Here is a 21,069-nt window from a genome sequence, read left to right on the forward strand (position 1 = left end):
TTTTTTTTTTAAAGTCTGTACCCAGAAAAATTCTGTGAATACTTCATGCCAACAGATTTCATACACATCTGCTCCTGGACATTCACCACCTCTGCATGACAGAGCAACAGGGCCAAATGGAGATTTTTAAATTTTCCAACTGGACATATAAAACTGGATTAAAGAATTTTGGAGGTCAATATGAAAAATTTGAATACTTCATTTTGAATTAGGCTGATAGTAGGAGGAAACATACTTTTTTTGAGTCCTCACAAAATCATGGATAAATTTTGTAAAAGGTGGAGCAAAGGAAGACCAAGTGCACTCTTGTCCTCCTCATGAGATCCACTCCTGAGGCTGAGCAGAAGAATAAAGCAACAGGAAGAGAGAACATAGAACTACAAAATCGTATACTGGCTCAGGTTGAGAGGGACTTAAAGATCATCTAATTCCAAACCCCTGCTTTGGGCAGGGACATATTTCACTAGGCCAGGTTGTTCCAAGCCTTATTTAGCCTGGCCTTGAACACTTCCAAGGACAGGGGATCCACAGCCTGTGCCAGGGCCTCACCACTAGATTTTGGGGTAAGCTGACAAGTATTAGGGAAGAAGAAGAATCTAAAAAGCAGAGGAAAGAATGTGAAGGCATAAAGTCATGAGTGTTTTCCTTCTGCTCTTCGTAGAATCAGTTGTCTAAACACAAGACTTTGATACCTTCTAATGTTTCCTAGGATTCTCTCCCACTGCTGTTTGAGCAAGACTCAGTTTGTTGCATCTTTGTTGCATCACATCAGACTGGCACAACAGCTGGAGGTATCTCAGATACCTTAGGATGTCTGAACTATCACAAAAAAGCCTCTTTTTAGACAACTGGCTGGTGTCCCAGGGCCATGATTCAGTCTAAGACAAATATGGCTATCAGCTCCCACCACAGTTGATGAAGATGCATTCAATACAGACAGCAAATTTTTGGGATGATTTGTCTCACCATGAAGTACCAGTGGCTTCTGGAACAGGAAGCATCAAAGCCTAACAGTCAAGTGAATACATGAGAAACCAGGTATAAGCCTTATGAAATCCAGATTTCCTATGCTACCTTGTCTTTTTGGATTTTATCCCAGAAAGAGCTCAAAGGGTGGATTCAGCTACTTATCTTTAGTTATCTTCTGTGAAGATTTTTAGGTGTGATCTAATGGACCAGACTCATTTTATACCAGCTGGCAAGAAATCAGTGCTCTAGGGCCAGACGTATCTGATGGATTTTAAATATCTGAGTAGACCAGATGAATCAGGTCCCAAAAGTGAGTGTGCTACTAATTAACACATCCTTTTGGTCAGCTGTAAAGTTCCACAAAATTGTAACTCTGAAACATTTACATCTCTGTTAAATGCGGCTTAAGCTGCCTTGGGCTTTGCTTCTGCAGGACTGATGGGGCAAAACGAGAGAGGAGGACAGCACAGGCTGAAAGATGGAAGGCCCACTAAACATAATTACCTGCAAAACTCTATGAAAAATGCTGCAAGTGAAGCAGCCATAAATACATTAGGGAGACAAAGCCAATACACATTAAAGATTCATTTGTGCTCTCTCTTTTGGCTCTGGATAGGCAGATATATGCATTTAAGAGCAGGTAAAATCCTTTTAATGACAGACAGTCTCATAAATCCCAGGAACACATCCATAGCTCACAAGGACAGTGTCTTTTGCCCCACCATTTGTTTTCCCACAAAGTTAGAAAAGCAGATGTATTGTATTCTAAACCTACCTTCTGACTTATGTAATTTAATGTGACATTTAAAGGGGCAAACACTATTTATTTTAAAAAGAACGCTATTTCTATGTGAGCTGTTTTGGCAAGTGACCCCTCTCCTCCTGTGCCCCCCCTTCCCCCAAACATCACAGATTCACAGACAAAAACTGGCAACTGGAGAAATAAAGAGGTCACTTGGTCTGTCCTCTGGCATCTGGGAAATAGATACAGAAGAGGACATGAGGACATAAAATAGGCGGGTAAAAAGTGAAAGCCTCTACCCTACAAATTGCAAAAACAAAACAAAACACACACGAAAAATGATTTAAGAAACCAAGAACTTCAAAGTGACTATATCAGTTTGCTAAGGGCTATTGGGGTGTTGGTCTTAAAAGCAGGGCAGCAAGAAAGAAAGAAAACCCCAAACCACCACCTGAGCTACCTAAAGTGATGGATAAATAACAGAATATTACAATTTCTTCACCACATTGAAATTATATGAAGCAGAAGAGACTTTTGAGCACTAAAATGCCTTGTGAAAGTCCATATAAAACAAGGTGGAAAAGAAGGAACATTCTATGCTAAAGCCCAAAGAAGAGATGTGCTAGTAAACTAAAAATGACTTTTTCCATGCTTCAGGAAGGAGCTCACCTACTATGAGAACCCCTTCTTCTATATCTTTTTTTGCCCAAGTGCTTTCAAATACTAAATCTTTTTTTACTATCAAGCTGTTCCCTTTCTACAATATTTACTTATTAGAGTGCATTGATAGAAATTAGTTTATTAGCTAATAGTATGAAGAGCCTGGAGATGCATTTCTTTTTGTAAATATGACAAAATTATAGGTGTTTCCCTGGTAACCAAAGCTTCACGCTCAAGGTGAAATTTTCTTCTAGACATGTGGAGAAGGAGAAATCAATCAGTTAATTGAGACATCTGCAGGGGATGTGTATTTGCCCTATGCTGCTTGGAAAATCAGTAGAGACAAGGAGGTTCCTGCAGAAGGTGATTTAGATGTTTAGCTGTTTTCCATGGTAACAGATTCTGAGTGTAGACAAGCATTTTCAGATGGACAGAGATATTCTCTCAAACCTTCTGTTCTGGAAGGAGTAGGTCTGTCCAGCCATAAATGGCAGAATGAAGATGCTGATTAAATATAATCCAAGTCCATGCATGTTTTCTGCTTCAAACTGAACAGGCCTCTCTAAGTTATTATGTACTTTCCAGCACTGAATAGCAGATGATATAATAAAGGAGTCCTCAAACCAGCAATTAAGCACTGTGATCTCTTTGATGAATGTTAGATAACAACAGAACTATCTCATTTTGCTGCAGCTTTCTCTTTGTGTCTAAATGATATTTCATTTTTGTCTCTCTTTAGGGAACATGCTGCTTCTAACAATCAGCTCTATGCTATTGTATTCAAACAATTCCTCTGGTTATGCAAACCAGTTGGCATGAAAATACAGCAGTGCATGGGATGCAATGCCATGACCTCAAAAACTGACAGCCTGGGACAGAAAAAGAGAGAAGGTGTTGAACTTGAGCACCTTGCACTCCCTGTCCATATCTATTGAATCAGAAAGGGATTATTGGGTCAAACCTAAAAGCCTAGAGCATGTGGTTTCTCCAGAAGCAATGAATCAGAGAAGTGTGGATTATAGAGGGAAAACATGCCAGGTGTTTACAACTTAAGAGACCTTTGAGGATTTCAGGAATTCAGATGTTTACAGTTGGGGAAATAGTGTTGCTTGGTGCTGGTGAGATGCCTTTGAATACTCCAACACTGTGGTAGTTATGTAATTTTTCTACTTTCTCATTTTCAGCTGCTCCTAGAATATTTGGAGAAAAGTTCAGCAGAGCAAGGAGAACCTCAGAGTATTTAATCCTTGAACCCAAAAGCTGCTGGTGCCTCTAATTTCTTTCCAGTTTGTTTTTGGCCTCTGCAGAAACAATTGAGCTGTGATTAATGCTGATGAAAGCAACAAGGAGATGATTTCCTCTCCTCCCACCAAAATTATTGACTGGAACACAGTCTGAGGAAATCCAATTAAAACTATATAATATGTCTGTATTTCTTTCACCACCTATTTAAAGGATGGATAAGGGGCATCTGCTATTCCCTTTTTCTCCATTATTTACATTGTAAAGTAGATAGTCAAAGCTGTTCTTGAGCATTAGTTCTGTTACACTTCACACATTTATTTCATTTTTAACAGGTGTGGGCAAAGAACTTTTTCTGTTTAGCAACAAATATCAAGACTCAGTTGTACTGTGTCTGCTCTGGGTGACTTCACCAATGCTGTGTTATCTATTAAATTAAGACATGAGGACTGAGATTGAAAAGAAGTGCGTAGGACATGTAAATTAAAATATTTTCCCTCAATCATCTGGTCACGACCCTTTCTTTTCTGAAAACTCAACATCTAGCCCTGTTCTGTGGGTGGGATATATTTTAACAGGTTTATAATTAAAAATAATTTCTTCTGGAGTTTAGACAGTCATTTCCAATTGTCCACAGCAATAGTAATTTAATCTGTAAGGGGCTGCAAACCTGGAACTTCCTTACAAGAGGATATCTCTTTAATAATAAGAATATTTTTTCATTTGTTTTTTCACTGAAAGCAGAAAAAATTATGCATATAAAGACATATCTGTAATTGATGTTGATAGGGCAATCTCCAAATAGCTCAGTATTAAGGAAATGCTCAGTCCTGGGTCTTTCTTGCCCCAGGAATTTTTCTATTGACTTTTGAGGAGTAAGACCAGGTCCATGGACACTTTACATGCTCTGCCTACACAAAGCAAGTTTTTTTTTTTTTTTTTCTGACCAGATTTATCCTTATCAAAATAAATTCTTTAAAATGTGCTGGATCAACTACATTTGCTATTTCAACTGGCTACACCAGGTTCTTTCTAAGAATAGAAAAGCAGGAACTCCACAGGCCTGGCACTGTCTCAGGCCAAATTTACTTGGTTTAGCTAAATGTCTTTGCTTCTGATTTTGACTGTCCAGTCTCCTACTTGAATCTTTCAAGTCTCCAATTTAGAAGTCACTCCTCCATCAGAAGTTCCAAGAATTTCCAAGAATCAATCCTACAGCAGCTATTATAGTATAAGAAGGGGTGTCCCATTTTTCAGCTGAATTTTTTAAAGTGAATGAAGGGTTACAAGTTCATTAACCCCTTGGTGGGTGTCAAAGTGCCTTCTCCTGTTGGCTATAATCAACATTCCAAAATTTGCAGCAGTGTTCAAGTAGTAACATAAAAAGCAGATCTTTAATACAAGCTTTCAGATGCCTCCATGGCTATGGGCAGACCCAACATTGGATTTCTACAGGTTTTAAAATTTAACAAATTGGCATATCTAACAAATATTGTCCAATTAGAAGAGCAGCTAGTTAGGCATTTTCCCCCCAGGTTCTGCTCCACTGCAGTTGTTTCAGGAGCTTTCTTATATCTTCTAAGTTCTACTGGAAAACAAAGTGTCTTTGTCAGACTTCTTAAGAGTAAGACTAAACAGAATTCTAAGTATGTATTAGAATGTTTAACTTATTATTCTAATATCTAAAAGAAAGTGTAGGAAAAATACCCAGAGCTATATAACCATTTATTAACAGTCCACAAAGCTACAAATATCTAGAAAATATATAAAAAGCTAAAATCTTTAGCATGACTGTCACTGTATAGGTATTTATAAGGAGCACATTGGCAGCTGTTTATTTCTTTTTATCTTGTTCTGAAGTTCTGATGGAGGAGTTTGGGTGTATTTCACTCAGTTTATTTAAAACCTTGCCATCCACAGATGCCTTGCTCACTTTGGGATCTTTCTATCCCAAGGTTGTCCCATCAGAGGTGGCAGAACAAAGTGCACGTCCATGCTTTGACAGTCTCAGTACTACTTCCAACTGCTGGCAGTGGTAAGACTGCATTGAGAACTGGACAGAATTCAACAAAGATCTGCATTTTGACTTAAATTAGGCATGTTAGGTAGATGGACTGAGTGATCCAAAAAAATGTCTATACAATTATACTCCTTTGATGTCAGGAGTAAGCAGAATAATCTCATTCACTGCCCTCCCCACTCAGATACCTAATTAAGAATAGCATTACTTGTTCTGCTTTACTTTGCTTTCTAAATGGTCTAAATAAAACTGAAAAAAAGCCAATCTTGCAGTTACACCAGAAAACTGGTATTAGTGGAATATGAAATATTGTCCTGTGCAGGCAGGTTTTCAGCCTTTCAAGCCACACTGTGGCTGTGACACAGACACTTGAGTGCCAAGACCATAAAAATAATGACAGTATACATGGTGCTCCTTTTGGGACACATTTTTTATTCATTTCATCCCTCACAGCCTATATCACCTTGTCTCCTAAGGGATCATCTACAGTGCCTTTTCCAATGAATATTAATCACCTGGGAATGCAGAAGAAACCACCTCTGCTCTGACAATAGCTTTACTTCTCTCGGGGGGAAGGGTTGAATCTCAGGGCCTCTCTAATGACATTATTTGTTATTTTCGGGACAGGCAGTTGCATCCTAATGGAATTCAAACATAATACAAGATAAAAAAGAAATAAATAGTCACCAATGTACTCCTTATAATTACCTATGCAAAGACATAATACCCTCATTACTCAAGGGTATCAGAGCTCTGCAGTGAAAAAGGGTCTGGGACAAGTCTTCCTCTTGGATTTTGGGGAGAGTTTAAGCTGTTTTGTGGAATTCCAGTGTTTCTACTGCAATTTCCTTCCTGCTTGCTATAGAAAAGTGGACGCTAAATACATGCAAATCCTCTGAAATCCAAGAATATATATTGGGAAAGTACACCCAGGTCTTGCCAACAAAGTGGGTGAATTTTGTGCCTTTGAGGGTCTTTTGAATATTCAGGGCATAGAACTGAAAGGAATTGCAACACCAACGACATTGGTCCTTGCTTCAAGGTTTCCCAACAGAATCTTAGTGGTCACCTGCTGAGCTCAGAAGATGGTTGTGAGATTAGGATAGCACAGGCCCTCTGCTTAGTGGAAAAAATTGATATTTTTGTCCATGGAGAAAAATAATAAGTGTAAATAGCAGTTCCTACCAGTAATGAACAGATTGTAAGCCAAGTCTTTCAGTAGCAGTAAAAGGGATCTTCTGCCTTAATTATCCATCTGGAAAGATTTACTGAGCATGAATTATAAAAAGGTTTGCACTTCCAGGAGATGAAAATCAGTGAGGCTTTGTTGGTGGCACCAACACATATAATTTCTACCTAGGGAGAACCCGGCCCCTTCAGCTTTTGAGGATAGCTTGTAAACTGTTTTAGGAAGTCTGACTCTTGGAAGTCTTCTTTCAATGATTTTTAAGTTCTAAATTCTTGCACAACTGCTTTCAACAAAGTGATAAATGTTGGAGTGATCAATAATTGTGAAGGTAAAGGGGGGGATAAAGAAGATGGGATCTAAAGAAGAAGAGAGGGAGATGAAGTTGAAGATTTCTGTGTGATGTGCAGCTACAGCTGTTGTGCTGCAGTAGGATCTCAAGTTCTTATTCTGCTTTGTGAGCAAAACGTCCTGCCAGATTACATTTCCCACCATGCTTCCCAAAGCAGAGCTGATCTCCCACCATCTGTTTAACAGCACAGGCTTCTGTTCCCAACTGGAAAGAAAGTGTTAAAGCGGAAAAAGTGCTGTGGTGTTTTTATATCCATTTGTCAATTTCAAACTCATCTCTGGACTTATTTATTCTGTAATTATCTCTCAGTGACATGAGTGGTGAAGTGAAAATGCACTAAGTCTTCCTGATACTGGATTCTGTTGGCTTAGGTCATCCCCCAAAAAATTGTTGTTTGGAACACATTCTGTCAGGCACTTGTGGATCCCTCAAGATTAACCAACAACAACAAAAACCAAAAAGCAGTATAAAGACCATAACCTTAAAGGTAAAATGGAAATATCATTGAAGACCAGAGAGTGAGCTGAATCTTTAGTTTCATGGTTTTAAAGGCTTCTCAGTGTATTTCAAGTTAATAAAACAAATAGCACAAATGTTTCAATTTCCAAAGAAGAGCAAAATCTAAGATTTTGCTATTCATGCCCATTTTTTTGGCTAGTTATTACCATTTTTAAAATTTAGAATACTGTTCTCTGTGTTTTATCCTGGATCTTCTGAGACTCTAAGGTCCAAGGAGACCTTAGTGAATATTTTTCTTTTTAAAAATATTTTAAATTGGAAATTATTCAGCAAAATGTGGAGTTTTGGCATGGTGGTGTCCCTGCCCATTGTGAGGGTTGGAATGAGATGATCTTAAAGGTCTCTTCCAACCCAAACCATTCTATGACTGATCCTATGATAAAGCCTCTATTCAAGGTCAAGTTCTTAATGAAGCAAATAATTTTTTTTCACAGTGCATTTATGTCCTGAGGACAAGACACCCCAAACATACATACATATTTTATGGACAGCAAGATTGCTCCAGCCAAGAGTGGATACTTTTCATGATTACAAGATGAGAATTCACAAAATTCTTTCATCTCTACCTCCCCTGTGGAGAAGGGTGACTGTAAGATGGGAAATCATTAGAGCATGACAGTGTCCATGCATCCTGATGAAAGAGTGATTCACTCCACCCACCCCTGAGACAGGCTCAGCCTTAGTCTGGGGTTTTGGTGCCCCAATTAAGCTGGGAAATATCTTCACTTCTCTGTCATGCAGCCACACACTCTCAAACACACTATTAAGGTAAATCCCTCTTCAATGATGAAGTTTTACGTTCCTTTTACTTTACATTTAAATATATGTCTGGAAGACTGTAAATAATCCATGGATGACTTTTTACCAGCAGTATTCCTTACCACGAGGGTGCTGAGGCTCTGGCACAGGCTGCCCAGACGATTTGTGGATGTCCCATCCCTGGAAGTGTTCAAGGCCAAGTTGGACAGGGCTTGGTCTAGTGGAAGATGTCTCTGCCCAGGGAAGGGGTTGGAAGGAGATGTTCTTTAAGGTTTATTTTAACCCAGACCGTTCTGTGATTTTATGATTCTATTTGAGACATCACCTGAGAGGAATCAGTTTCTTCCTGGAAAAAAACCTCAGCAGGCCTTTATGCAATTAATTATTACTAACTGACCATCCTTAGCAGTTAAAAATGTGCATTATTTGCTAATTCACTGCAGCTGGGCTACTGCCCTTCTCTGACAAGCAGGCCTGTCTCACTGGAGAAAATTAAGGTGCAAAGCAGGGTTGAGAAGTATAAAAAAATATTCCAAAGGGTAAAATAAACTGTAGGTAGAAAACACCTCATCTCTGAGGATCCAGTAAATCAGAGGTCATCAGAAATTATTGCTGTAGGAATTAGGATGTGCTGAGCATTAGGACAGGGAAGATATTGCAGAGGACAGGAGTTTAGGGCACACCAAAGCCTAAATGGGAAGACCAGTGAGAAGATAAAGGGATGACTGTGAGCTGCATTACAAAGCAAATCAGGTTGAATGATTGCAATGGTCTCTTCTGGCCTTGAAATTTTTTTTTGTCTGTGGAAGAATTTAATTTAAATAATTCATAACGAAGAGCAAATTCTGAACAGTTGCAGAAAAAAAATCAGTACAAGCCTGCTGTGGATTCTGGGATTTGGTCTTCAATATCTCAGCTCTTGAACTTTCCTAATGAAAATACTAATAACTTTTTAATTCTGAGCTTCAAGCCTCATTGCAGAAAATCATCAATGATATATTCAATTGTAAAATTCACAGAGGGCTTCACAGTTATATAAATCATTCAATTAAAAAGAAAGTGCATTACATGACTGAATCAACGAAATGGAGGCTGAGAGTGGATTCCGTTTTATACTTTTCTTTAAAAGTACTGTGTGCAGAGGTATTTGCTATTCATTTAAAAGCTGAAATAAGATTTCAGAAAATTGCTCCTTTTTTTGTGCATGATCTAAAAAGAAGTATAATAAATAATTATTACATATCTTTTCAATAAGGATTATCCTGTGTTTCTTAAATGTGTTTTGAACCCTCAGCTACCCAGAATGCGTTTTTTTTTTTTTTTTTTCATAATGTTGCTACGTCTTTAAACTTATGCATTTTCAGCTGTTTCTAAGTGAAGGAGTAGCAGGGGAATTAGAACTTGATGATCTGGAAGGTCCCTTCCAACCCAAGCCATTCTATGATTCTATGAATTAGTGGTTCATGTCTCATTTGAATGACATTTGGATGACAAAAATATCAGTATTGCTTTGTCAGTGAGCAAACACATATTTTTTACCTCAGAATTGTGTGTAAAATTCATAACCTCTGCCAGTCCTCTACCACTCCTGTCCAGCCATCCTTACTGTGCTGCTTCTGCTATTTCTGGCATTGGTAGAGGCTCACAGAGCAGCTCTCAGAAATTTGGTACTTGATAGTGGTGTGGTTATCCTTTACCTGTTCATGAGTCTCACCTGGGCTATGCTGGAAGGCAGAAGTTGTAGAGTTTGTGTTGTCACACCCCAGAACACCTGCAGTGCTCAAAAGGTCAAATGCTAATTGAGAGAAGCAAAGAAATAAATACATCTATGATTTTGTAGGGTATGTGAGCAAGATGGATTGCTTAGTGTGTTACAGAACCCATGGAAAGATGGAAAGAAATATGGCCTCCATTGTAATGATTGTGCTTCTATAGCCCCAGGCATCAAAAACGTCATCGTGTTTATGTGCTAATAAAATCTTAGCAGTAATTCTCTCTCCATGCACAGAACCTTTGCTACAGTCTGTCCTCTGAATCACCTTTGAGGGAAAAAAATAGTAATTTCACTCCTCCTTAGGGAGGGATAAAGTTTGTGCTGCTGTGAGACTCTTAATATTGGTGTAATGCATGGGTCATTGTGCGTGGGAGTTTCTGGAGTGCTTGGGAGCTGCGTGTTCAGGGGTATGTGGGAGGATAGAACGGTTGGATCAAAAGTTTCAAATCTGATGAGCACCTACTAAAATTGCATCCCTTGATCATTAGCTTAATAATATTTGAAAGGAAAATTATTTCCTATCATATTCACCTGAATATATGGACACCTGTTTTTGATTTGTCTGATAAACCCATCCTGACTGGGTCTCCTCTCTCATCTAATGGTAGAAGTGAAAGATTTCAGTATTTCCTGTTATGAACAAAATAAATGCGATACTGAAATAAATAAATAAATAAATAAATACTAAAAAATCTCCTTGGTTTCATTCTTACTGGTGATTGGGCAGCTGGAAAAAGAAATGTTCAGGTGCCATCTGTAGTGAGCCTCTCAAAAATACGTTTGGGAATTCAGAGCTCAGTGGGATGGCAGATCTTTGACAGGGGAGCTCTTCTGAATTCAGAAAGCAAAAGTCAGAGCACCACATTTAGTATCCATCTATCCCCAGTGACATGGATCTGTGATCTGGAAAGCAGCAAGCCTGTAAACAGCACTGGTTTGCAAACACAGCAAAGAAAAATGGGCTCAGGAGTACACTTAGAGGATTCTCCTACTGGGAGTTGGGGGTGTTCAGCCTGGAGAAGAGAAGGCTCCAGGGAGACCTTGGTGCCCCTTCCAGTGCCTAAAGGGGCTACAAAAAAGTTGGAGAGGGATTTTTTTACAAGGGCGTGTAGTAATAGTATGAGGGGGAATGAATTCACACTGACAAAGGACAGGTTTAGAGTAGATAACAGGAATAAATTCTCTTTTTTTAAGGTCCCTTCCAAATGAAACAATTTTATGTTTTATTATTTTATGATCAGCACTGAACAGGGCTTCACAATATGGGTTTTGGGACATTAAGTGAACTGTGGAGCACTCAAGAGCCAGCTCTTACCATCAGTGATATTTGAGCATCGAACCTCAGCTGAAGGCTGGGTCTCAGAAGTGCTTGCCCCCCCCGAGCTGATCCTGGGTAGTCACTGTGAGACAAACCAAGAGAAGTAAATACCAAGAAACAATAGAAGCCATCAGAAAGTGGAGGGGAGGAAGGATCTCACTAGAGATGTGGGGTGGAATCACTCAGACTTTACCATGGGATTTGATCTGATGTACAATATCTAAGTAGTCATGGACCTGCTCACTACAGGCATGGAAATACAGAGTTTGTCACCTCACTGGCCTTGGTGCATTTTAACGCTGTGTTTCCAGCCTTGGCAAAGTTGTGTGTGGCTTTGACTAACATGGAACAGCACCTTTGTGTCTAACATCTACATTTTCTATTGCAGCTTAACCTGTATGAGCATAAATTTCTATAGAACACGATATTCTTCTGGCAGTCATATCATAAAGCAAGTCAGAGCCCATCCCTCAAGCCTCTATTTCAGGCCAAGAAAATCCCTCTGTATTCATCCTGTATGAGAGGGAGGAGGAAACATCTGGGATCTACTCAATGCATCCATGTTCCCCCAGACATGTAATTGGTTCCTTCCTCTGTGCTGGGGTGGAGCTGTAAATCAAATCACAGTTATAAAGGCGAATGCTAATGCTGAATGACACTCACACCCTGAAGGCTGCTAAGCAATAAATAAAGACATTTTTTTCACCTTACATGATGTTGATGTATAGGCTAATCCCCGATCTGTAATTCTTCTCTCAATCCTGCCTGTGCTTTTCTCTCTGGCTCCAGAGGCTGGCATTTTGTTTATGAGGGTCTTGATGGGGTTTATTCTGCTCCTGGGAAGGCTCATCTGTAATTTACTGCAACCAGATTTGTGAATCTGCTTAAGCAAAGTTATTCACAACCAGAACTTCTATTAAGCCTAGGAAAAAGGATTGTAATGAGGTATAATGGGGTTCTGAAAGGTCTAATTTGAGACTGGTAGTTTATTTCTTTGTAAGACCACCTCATAATGATAAAAAAAATAAAAAAAATCTTCCTTTGTCAACCACAGGAATTTTTAGTGTAATAAAAATTTTAGTGTAATGAATATTTTAAAATTATTTCTTCCCACAAAATTCTTTTTTTAATGGGAAGGAAAACAGCAAAACACCAAACCTAAACAACATGACAGCATTATAATATTTTTGTTTAATAGGTTTTGAGGGGGTTTATTGTGAATTTTATTAAAAATTCTCAAAGAATTTTGGCTCAAGCCCAAAATGTTTCAGCACAAGAAAAGGTTTCAGCTGTTGCAATGCACTGTTGATGGCTGTAACTTACAATGAAATACAATGTTTTTTCAGATCATCATGACCTTTTTGCATGATTTCAAACTTGGGTCATGAAATTTGAGGTGCAGCGATTTAGTTTTCAGGTGAGTATCCCCTTGCTTCAATATTAGAGTTCTTGCTTTCCTGATGAAAGCAAGCAAAGGTTCATATATATTAGTTTTTTTCAGGCATCATGAAATATGAATGCCTTTGGAGGGTCATACATTTCTTTTTGGCTGTCACTACTTCAAAACATTTAATTTTTTTTTTTTTTTTTTTTTAAGTGATCTACTCCATAGGAAGAGTGCATAATTTACCTGACATCCTCTGCTCTTTTGGTTGAGATAGAACATGAGTTGTGCGGTCAGCACTTGTCTCAAATATATCACCCAGAAATATAGTAGAAGTATGTAATTTATTAATCTTTTCTATAATACATAATAGACTAGATAGCCATTTGTTATCTGTCTTTCCTTTCTCTGAGTCTCATTCATAATTTGATGTCACAGAACATAGAAATTTTTGGGTTGAAAGGGATGTTCTGCAGTAGTGCAGCCCTGCTGCCATGGCCAGGGTCACCTTCCACTACCCAGATTGCTCCATGCCCCATCCAACCTGGCCTGGAACATTTCCAGGAATGAGGAAGACACAGCTGGGCAACTTTTGCCAGTGTTTCACCACCCTTACCTTTACAAATTTTCTTCCTCATAGTCTGACTCAATCTATTCCCTTTCAGTTTAAAACTGTTGTCCTTTATTCTGTCACTACAGGTCTCAGTAAAACTCTCTCTCCATTTTTCCTGTGTCTCTCACTTCTCCTTATAGAAAGAAAGGCTCCTAAAGGTCTCCCTGGAATCTTCTCCAGACTCTACAACCTCAGTTCTCAGTGACACAGACTTAGCATGGTTGAACATCATGAGGTTCTCATGGACTCACTCCTCAAGCCTGTCAAGATCCCTCTGCATGGAAGTATTTTCCTTGAGTGTATCTACTCATCTGAAAACTGTGTCAAAAAATCCCACTGTCCACTCCACTGATGAAAATATTTAATAGCACTGGTGCCAGTACTGACCCTGCAGGAATGCCACCTTTAGTGGGTTGCACTTGGACATTGAGCCATTGGCTATAATTTTTTGGATGTGGCCACCCAGCCATTTCCTTACTCATCTAACAGTCCATCCATCAAAAAACCCCATGTCTCTTCATTTTAGAGGTAAGAATGCTGTAGGGAACGAAATCAAAGGCCTCACAGATGTCATCAGTAGTGCTTCCTTTGTCCACTGATGGAATTCTTCTGCTTGGGAGCAGTTCTGCAGAGGGCTTATAAAGGCTGTGAAAATGAACTGAGGATAAACCAGGCCATAAACCTCTTCAATGTGTGACACAACAGCAGATTCCATCCATTTTTAACTATTAGAAACTGGCATTAGCATGGTGGAAAGAAGAATACAGAGCAATACACACTTGTCCTACACCAACCATGTGATTGTTGTGAAACACAGCAAGAGCTTTGGTGCTGGGCTCTGACCAATTTGAGAGATGTGAAGCACTAGGAAACACTCAAAAAGCTACAAATCACTGCTGAGATTCTTATGAGATGCGGGAAGCTGAGAGCCCCAGAAGATTGACTCATAACAGGCATTTAGGTCCTAAATGCTGATTGATATATTGTTTTGCCTGAATGCATCAATGCCAGTAAGAAGGGCAAATCTGAAAATTATGTCATCATTCACTGGGAAGTATTTACAGCGTGACATGTCAACCCTCTTGATTGGACCTGCCATCCAGCAAGCTGTGCATCAGGGTTTTTAATTTATTAAAATGGCTGTTTTATTTTTCCTTGGGAAAGGATTTTCTAAACAGCTCATTTGAAGGATGGTATCAAGTATCTTTTGCTTCATTAGTTTCTTTCAGCATATACTATGTTTTAGAGCTAGGCAGGGAATTATAAGGCCATTATAAGGATCGTAACTATTGCTGTCAATAAAACACAAGGATGAATTCAGGAAATAATTCCCTCTGGGTTTAATTGGCAAATAAAATTGATATTTTTATGACCTTTATGTCTTTTTCTACAGTGGGGATTAGGCTGGGATTACTCTACACCCAGTTTTCTAAGAAGATGGATCTTTTTCCACACAGAATTTTGTCCTGGCAAGGAAAGGGAGAAATAAGCCCTTTTTTCTGCCATGTGGCCTCTTGATCAGGCCTAAAACTAGGAAACATTTCAGATATTTAGAAAATGTATCAGCCTGTGGTGATCTGGCAAGTTCTGCATTTGTTGACTTTTCTGCACAAAACTCTGGATGCTCTGCTTCTAAGTTTAGGGTCCAAGAATAGAAAGAAAAATGAGGGACACCTTTGATCTATTCTGCTGTGGCACATTGCAGTGTCTTGGGTGTTTGGTCCTTGGATTACTCTAGAGGGGGAAATATCATCCTGTGTCATGTAAGAATGGAGTCAATGCACTTCACTGCTTTACTTAGCCTCTGCCACCTGGTACCTGCAATTGTAGATACACATTGTTCCTCCCAGTCATGTATTCCCAGAATTTTAGTGGAGTGATCTGTTATCCTGACCTTTTGAGAAGGGAAGTATTTGGGTTTTTTTTTTTCCTTTAGAAATACCTTTTATGTATTACTTTATCCTTTCTAGTTGTCAAGTAATGTACTATAGTAGAAAAAGAAGTTTTGTCAAGAGTTAATGAGCCTAATCCAGGTGACATTGATTTTAACATTTCCTCTCTTAAGATTTGCCTCAGGTTTGTATTCCTGTCCTTTGATCAGCATGGTGACCTGTCTTTGAAATCTCCCTGGTGTACAAAATGCAGTTAAAATCCAGATTAACACATGAAGAGGGGCAGCAAGATCACTGCGTTTTCAGAAAGGCTCTTGGCTCTCCATTACTGCTGTCACTGTGGGGGGACATGACTCAACTCAAACCCAAAGCACCTGATCTGCAGCCTGAGAACAACAAGCTATCAGCAACAAGACTGTGAGGATGAAAACATGAGGGAAGCCATAAAAGGTCAGAAAGCTTAAAAAAAGTATTGATTTTTTTGTAGAACTTTGATAATTCAGTTTCAGGGTGTGAAGGTCAGAAATGTTGGGAGAATCATTGGGTGGGGGATACCTCATCCTGTGACAGGCTGGATTGCAGCTAGTAGCTGAGCCCTTGGGTTCAGGCCCTATTATTTTCTTCTATTTTGTTTTTGAGAGTCACATACAAAATCAGATTTTTATAATGAAATGAAAAATTGATGATAGAGAGAAAACCTGATGGTATACAATCTATCTTCTCCTCTCAAAATGAAATATTTTAAGGAATTTATATAAGTATGAAAAAATAACCCAAACCCTTGAACAAGTCTCCATATTCTTTTTGTAAAAAAAGAAGTGTGAAATATCAAGAATCCATTCTGGAGTGGTTGTCTTTCCATTTTTTTCACCATAGCACACCTTCCAAAAAATTGCTATACACTGGTAGAATGGAGCTCATATCCCTGCTCACCTCAGGTCTGGGTCTAAACATTTCAGGAGGGAATACTGTGTATAGAGAATTTGTTTTTTCCATGCCATAAGATGTGGTTCTGCTTTTAGGGACAAAACAAATCTTCATTGGTCTTCTAAAGGACTTTTCAGGCACATGATTTGAAAAAATGTGTGAATCAAAAGAGATGCAAATATGCAGTGTTGCACTGGATGGCTGAAAATGGAGACACCTCCCTCCTTCCCAACATTTGGTCTTTGATTCTATGCAAAGATTCAATACCAAGACCAACGTAAAAGGTTTGAAAAAACAAATTCTGAGAGCTCAATGGTTTTGCCTCTAAAAAAATCTTCCCAGGAATTCAGCAGTCACTCAGATGGGAAAAATTCCCTTAAAAAATTCTCAGTGCTCCCCTCTTTATGATTGTGAGTACTGCCTTCTGATTTAAGCATGTTTGGGTAACACTGATGAATAATCTTTTTTAACTGCACAAGGCTTCAGTGAGGCTGCTGAACAATGCCAGAGGCAGAATTTATTGGAAGACATTAAATAGTAAAGTTTAATACAATGAAAATGAGTTTTAAATTGATTAAGGCTTATAAACAACACTAGCTTGGGTTTTCAATTTTTTTCCAAGTTTGTTTTTACTTGTTCTTTATGAAAATTAATCTATTTTCTCACATGTCATTTTCTTTCAGTACTTTTTATAGGTTGGCTTGATTGCTGTCAATTCATTTCTTTAATGTAAGCAATTAAACGGTTGATCGTTTTGCTGGCTTTCAATTATCTTCCTGCCTGACAATTGCTCCAGCTGTAAGTAATTTTCCTTCTTTATGTTCATAATCCCCACCACATCAGCTGTGTCTTGCAGACAATGGGAATGTCAGGTGTTAGCCAAGGTGAAGGAGAGGCAGTGGCTGGAGATTTGGCCTCTTGCTTTATGTTCCTGGTCCTTTTTTCGGGTGTGAGCAGAGACACAATGCCTTGGATTAAAGATGGAGTGGCTGAGATGGTGACCAGGTGTCCCAGCTGGAGGAGGTGACAACTTGGTGGCGGGCGGTTGGAGCAGACCCCAATGCCTTGTTGTTTGTTTATAGGGAATTTGCTTGCCCAATGTAGAGGATTATTTGGCTTATGATAACACAGGTTTAGGGCTCATTGAAGTGTTTCCTGAGGAACTGAACCTACCTAAGAGTTTTGAGGAACAGGAAATAGTGGAAAAAACACAGAGCCCAAGGCCTCAAGCTTTCGATGAGGGCTGCATTGACATTCCTTCTTCACATTGGCATAGAATCATAGAATGGTTTGGTTGGAAGGGACCAGTGAAGACCATTTAGGCCAACCCTCCTGCCATGGGCAGGGACATCTTCAACTAGACCAGGTTGCTCAGAGCTCCATCCAACCTTGAATACTTTCAGGAATCAGGAGTCCAAAACCTCTCTGGGTTATGTGTTGCTGCTCCCCTATTAATAAGAGGTTTCCATTACAACACTGGATCTTTCAGTTTAGGCTATGCACCCTGAGGTCAGGGGTTGAGCCTTTGACGTTGAAAACTCTTCCAGGAACACAAAACCTTTCTGTTTTTCAGAAAAGTCTGTAAGCTTTTTTTTTAAACTTTTTCTTTTCTTCCCCTTTATTTCTCTCTTTAGTGTATTGCAAATTGCTGGAATTTTGCAGGCTACCCTGCTGGTACCTGGCACTACTTTCCTGAAAGCAGGAAAATGGTCCTTGCAATGAGGAGGCCTGAACCAAATATCTAATAAAAAACACAGAAAACTGGAGTTATGCAAGCTTAATGTCTTGAAATTCAAATGTTCAGACAAGTTATTCTCTCTTCGGTGATTGGAGTCACCACAATCCCTTATGACTGGAATCATAAGGGATCCTTTACGCTGGTGATCCCTCTTCCTGGCTCAATTATTTATTTTAGTTTTGTAGGAGTAATAGATTATAGAAAGCACAGTAAAAATATTCTCTGTATTTCATCTAATGAATCCAAACTATTGTGGCAATCCAGTGCCAAACTTGCTGACTCCAGAACACAGAGACATCTGTCCCATCAGGAAAAATACTGCAACAAGGCTAATTAACTGCAGGTCTGTGTAGGCAAGGATGAGAATTAGCACAATTATCTGGCTCTCTGGGTCTCACCTGACTATTTTTACAGCATGGAGCTCTGCCCAGAGTAATATCAGCATGTTTAGAGCTACCTTGATGTTCTCTAATGTGGCACTGCATCCCCTGATGGAGACTCATGTTCCTCCCTCATCTTCCTCCTTCCATTTCTCACCCAATTGCCACTGTCTGCTGCAATTACTTGAACACCTCCAACAGTGTTTTTCAGGATAAACTCAAAAAATGGCTCCTCCTGGCAGGAAGCTGTCAATGCTGGAAACACTGTTCATGAAGTTCAAGAATCTGCTTATACTTAAAATTCAAAGGACATTTTTCTGGGCAGGGTTTCATTATGGGCAAACTTTCCTGTTCTTCCTGTTTTGACAATGTTTGTGGTATTGTAAATACTTAAATATTGAGTATCAGTATCACGGTAACTGAAGTCAGCAGCACTACACAGTGTCCTGCAGGCAAAGATGTTGACAAACTGGAGCTTGCATTTCTCTGAGCTCAGAGCAACTGAGAATTAATTTCACATTAGTATCACAACAGCTTTGCTTTTTCTGCCTGTGCAAGGCACGGATTACCCTTTCAGTGCTTGCTGAAGACACCTGTGCAGCAGATAACTCTGCCTCAAGGGCTGAGGGGAGTTTAAGATAAACTTGTGCTTGAGAGCAATGTGCTGTCAAGGAATCTTACTGTCAATTCTCCAGGAAGAAACCCTTTTTCATGAAACTCAGAAAAACAGTTTAAAAGTGTTTGGGAAAGCTCACTAAAGGACTTTCACAGTGGGAGTGAACACTCCCACACCTCTCATCCCAATATAAGAAAACATATAAAACAATGGAAGCAAAAAGCAAGCAATTCAAATTGGACCATGGGGGCAACCAGATGCAATTTATGAGAGCGTTTCACAGCCAGAAGTGTGTCATTAACACACCTCTTGCTACAGTATGGGCCATGGGAAAGATTTGCTAGCAGTGGGGGGGATATACATATAAAATGAAGAAAGATTTTTTTTGTCTGCAGTTTTCATAAAAATATGGATCTAATTAATGTAAAATGAGACACAAGTTTTACTATGTCAGGCAAATCTGTGAGAGGGGCAATGGAGAAAGTCTGGTAATTTCCAGTATGTTAAGACATTTCAAGTGAACACTATATGAGATCTATACAGTGAAGGAAGAAATAAAGAGAGGTAACAGAGCAAAAGCAGAAAGAAGGTGTTTCTAAAGAGGTATCTGATAGTTACAGTTATCTGTCTGTAAACTGAAGGAGGATCTGGCTCCCATCTGTTTAGTGAAATATTTAGTGAAATATTCTATGGTAGGGGAATATTTTATTCATATAACACACAATAACTTCTCTCTACGAGGTAGCAAAGGAAATTCTGCCTCTGCCTTGCATTCTGCCAATAGTCAGGTAACTTGCTGTGCCACAAAACAAATGGGGAAAACTGGGTTGCTTTTCTGCTCTGTTTTTACATAATAAACAAAGCTTGTCAGTGCCATAGAGGATGTTGCTAAAGGGTACTAAAAATGCATAGTTGCCTATATGGCAATCATAGAATCATAGAGTATTTTAGGCTGGAAAATATCTTTGCAGTCACCAAGTCCTACTGTTAACCCAAGATTGCCAAGTCCACCACTAACCCATGCCCCTAAGTGCCACATCTATGTGCCATTTAAATACCTCCAGGGATGGTGGCTGCTTCCTTTGCAGCCTGTCCTTGACCCCTTAACTAAACAAGCAGAAGTTTGATACAGACTCTACCGAGCTCCTCTAGTTTCTATCTGCTCTCTGAAAACCCAAAAAGGAGCTGAGTGACACAGTAAGATGCACTGGAGCTCTGTAAAACCAATCATGTGATTAACACACGAATAGAGGGTGGCTTTCTCAAGATTCAGTTCTAAAGGAATAAAAAAATTTTTGGGTACAAGGAGCATTGTACCCTTACCATCACGTGTAATTTAACTATGAATGAGCTGCTTTATTCCACAAAGAGGACAAAGGGAGTTTTCTTTGACTTCTCCCAGCTAAGCATCGTGGTTGCATGGCAGTAATCTCTTGTTGTGCTGGAATGATTCTGAAGTCAGAGGCACTTTTTTACTGGTGGCAGATCTTTGGTAATTGACTAATATCATGCATAACCTTGTAGTTTGGCAACTTTGACTTGTCAGATGGCAGTTTACAATTAATGTTCAAATGACTGGACCAACAGTAACATAGTGACTCTTGACTTCAAACTTTGTTGTCACACTTCTGCAACCTGGTATAAAAACCACATTTTGCTAATACCTTTGACAGTGGTTCTTTAAGTGATCTAAATCAGCCATTCACAATATATTAGTGCAGTTGTCAGGATGGGGAGTAGTATCCCTGATAGCTTATGGCGGCATGGAATGTCTGAGTCCCAAATTCTGAGAAGAATGGGCTCACCACCACTGACATGACTGGAGTGCAACTGCAAAGCAAATTAAATTAGCAAGAGGAAATATTGAAAATGGTAGAGGAAATTTAACACTCTCTACAACTCCCTGACAGGATGGTTGTAGCGAGGTGGGTGTTGGATGCTTCTCCCAGGCAACAAAACCTGTAGAAATGGTCTCAGG

The sequence above is a fragment of the Onychostruthus taczanowskii genome, unplaced genomic scaffold, assembly GCF_017590055.1.
Source record: "Onychostruthus taczanowskii isolate IOZ18803 unplaced genomic scaffold, ASM1759005v1 scaffold66, whole genome shotgun sequence".
NCBI lineage: Eukaryota > Metazoa > Chordata > Aves > Passeriformes > Passeridae > Onychostruthus > Onychostruthus taczanowskii.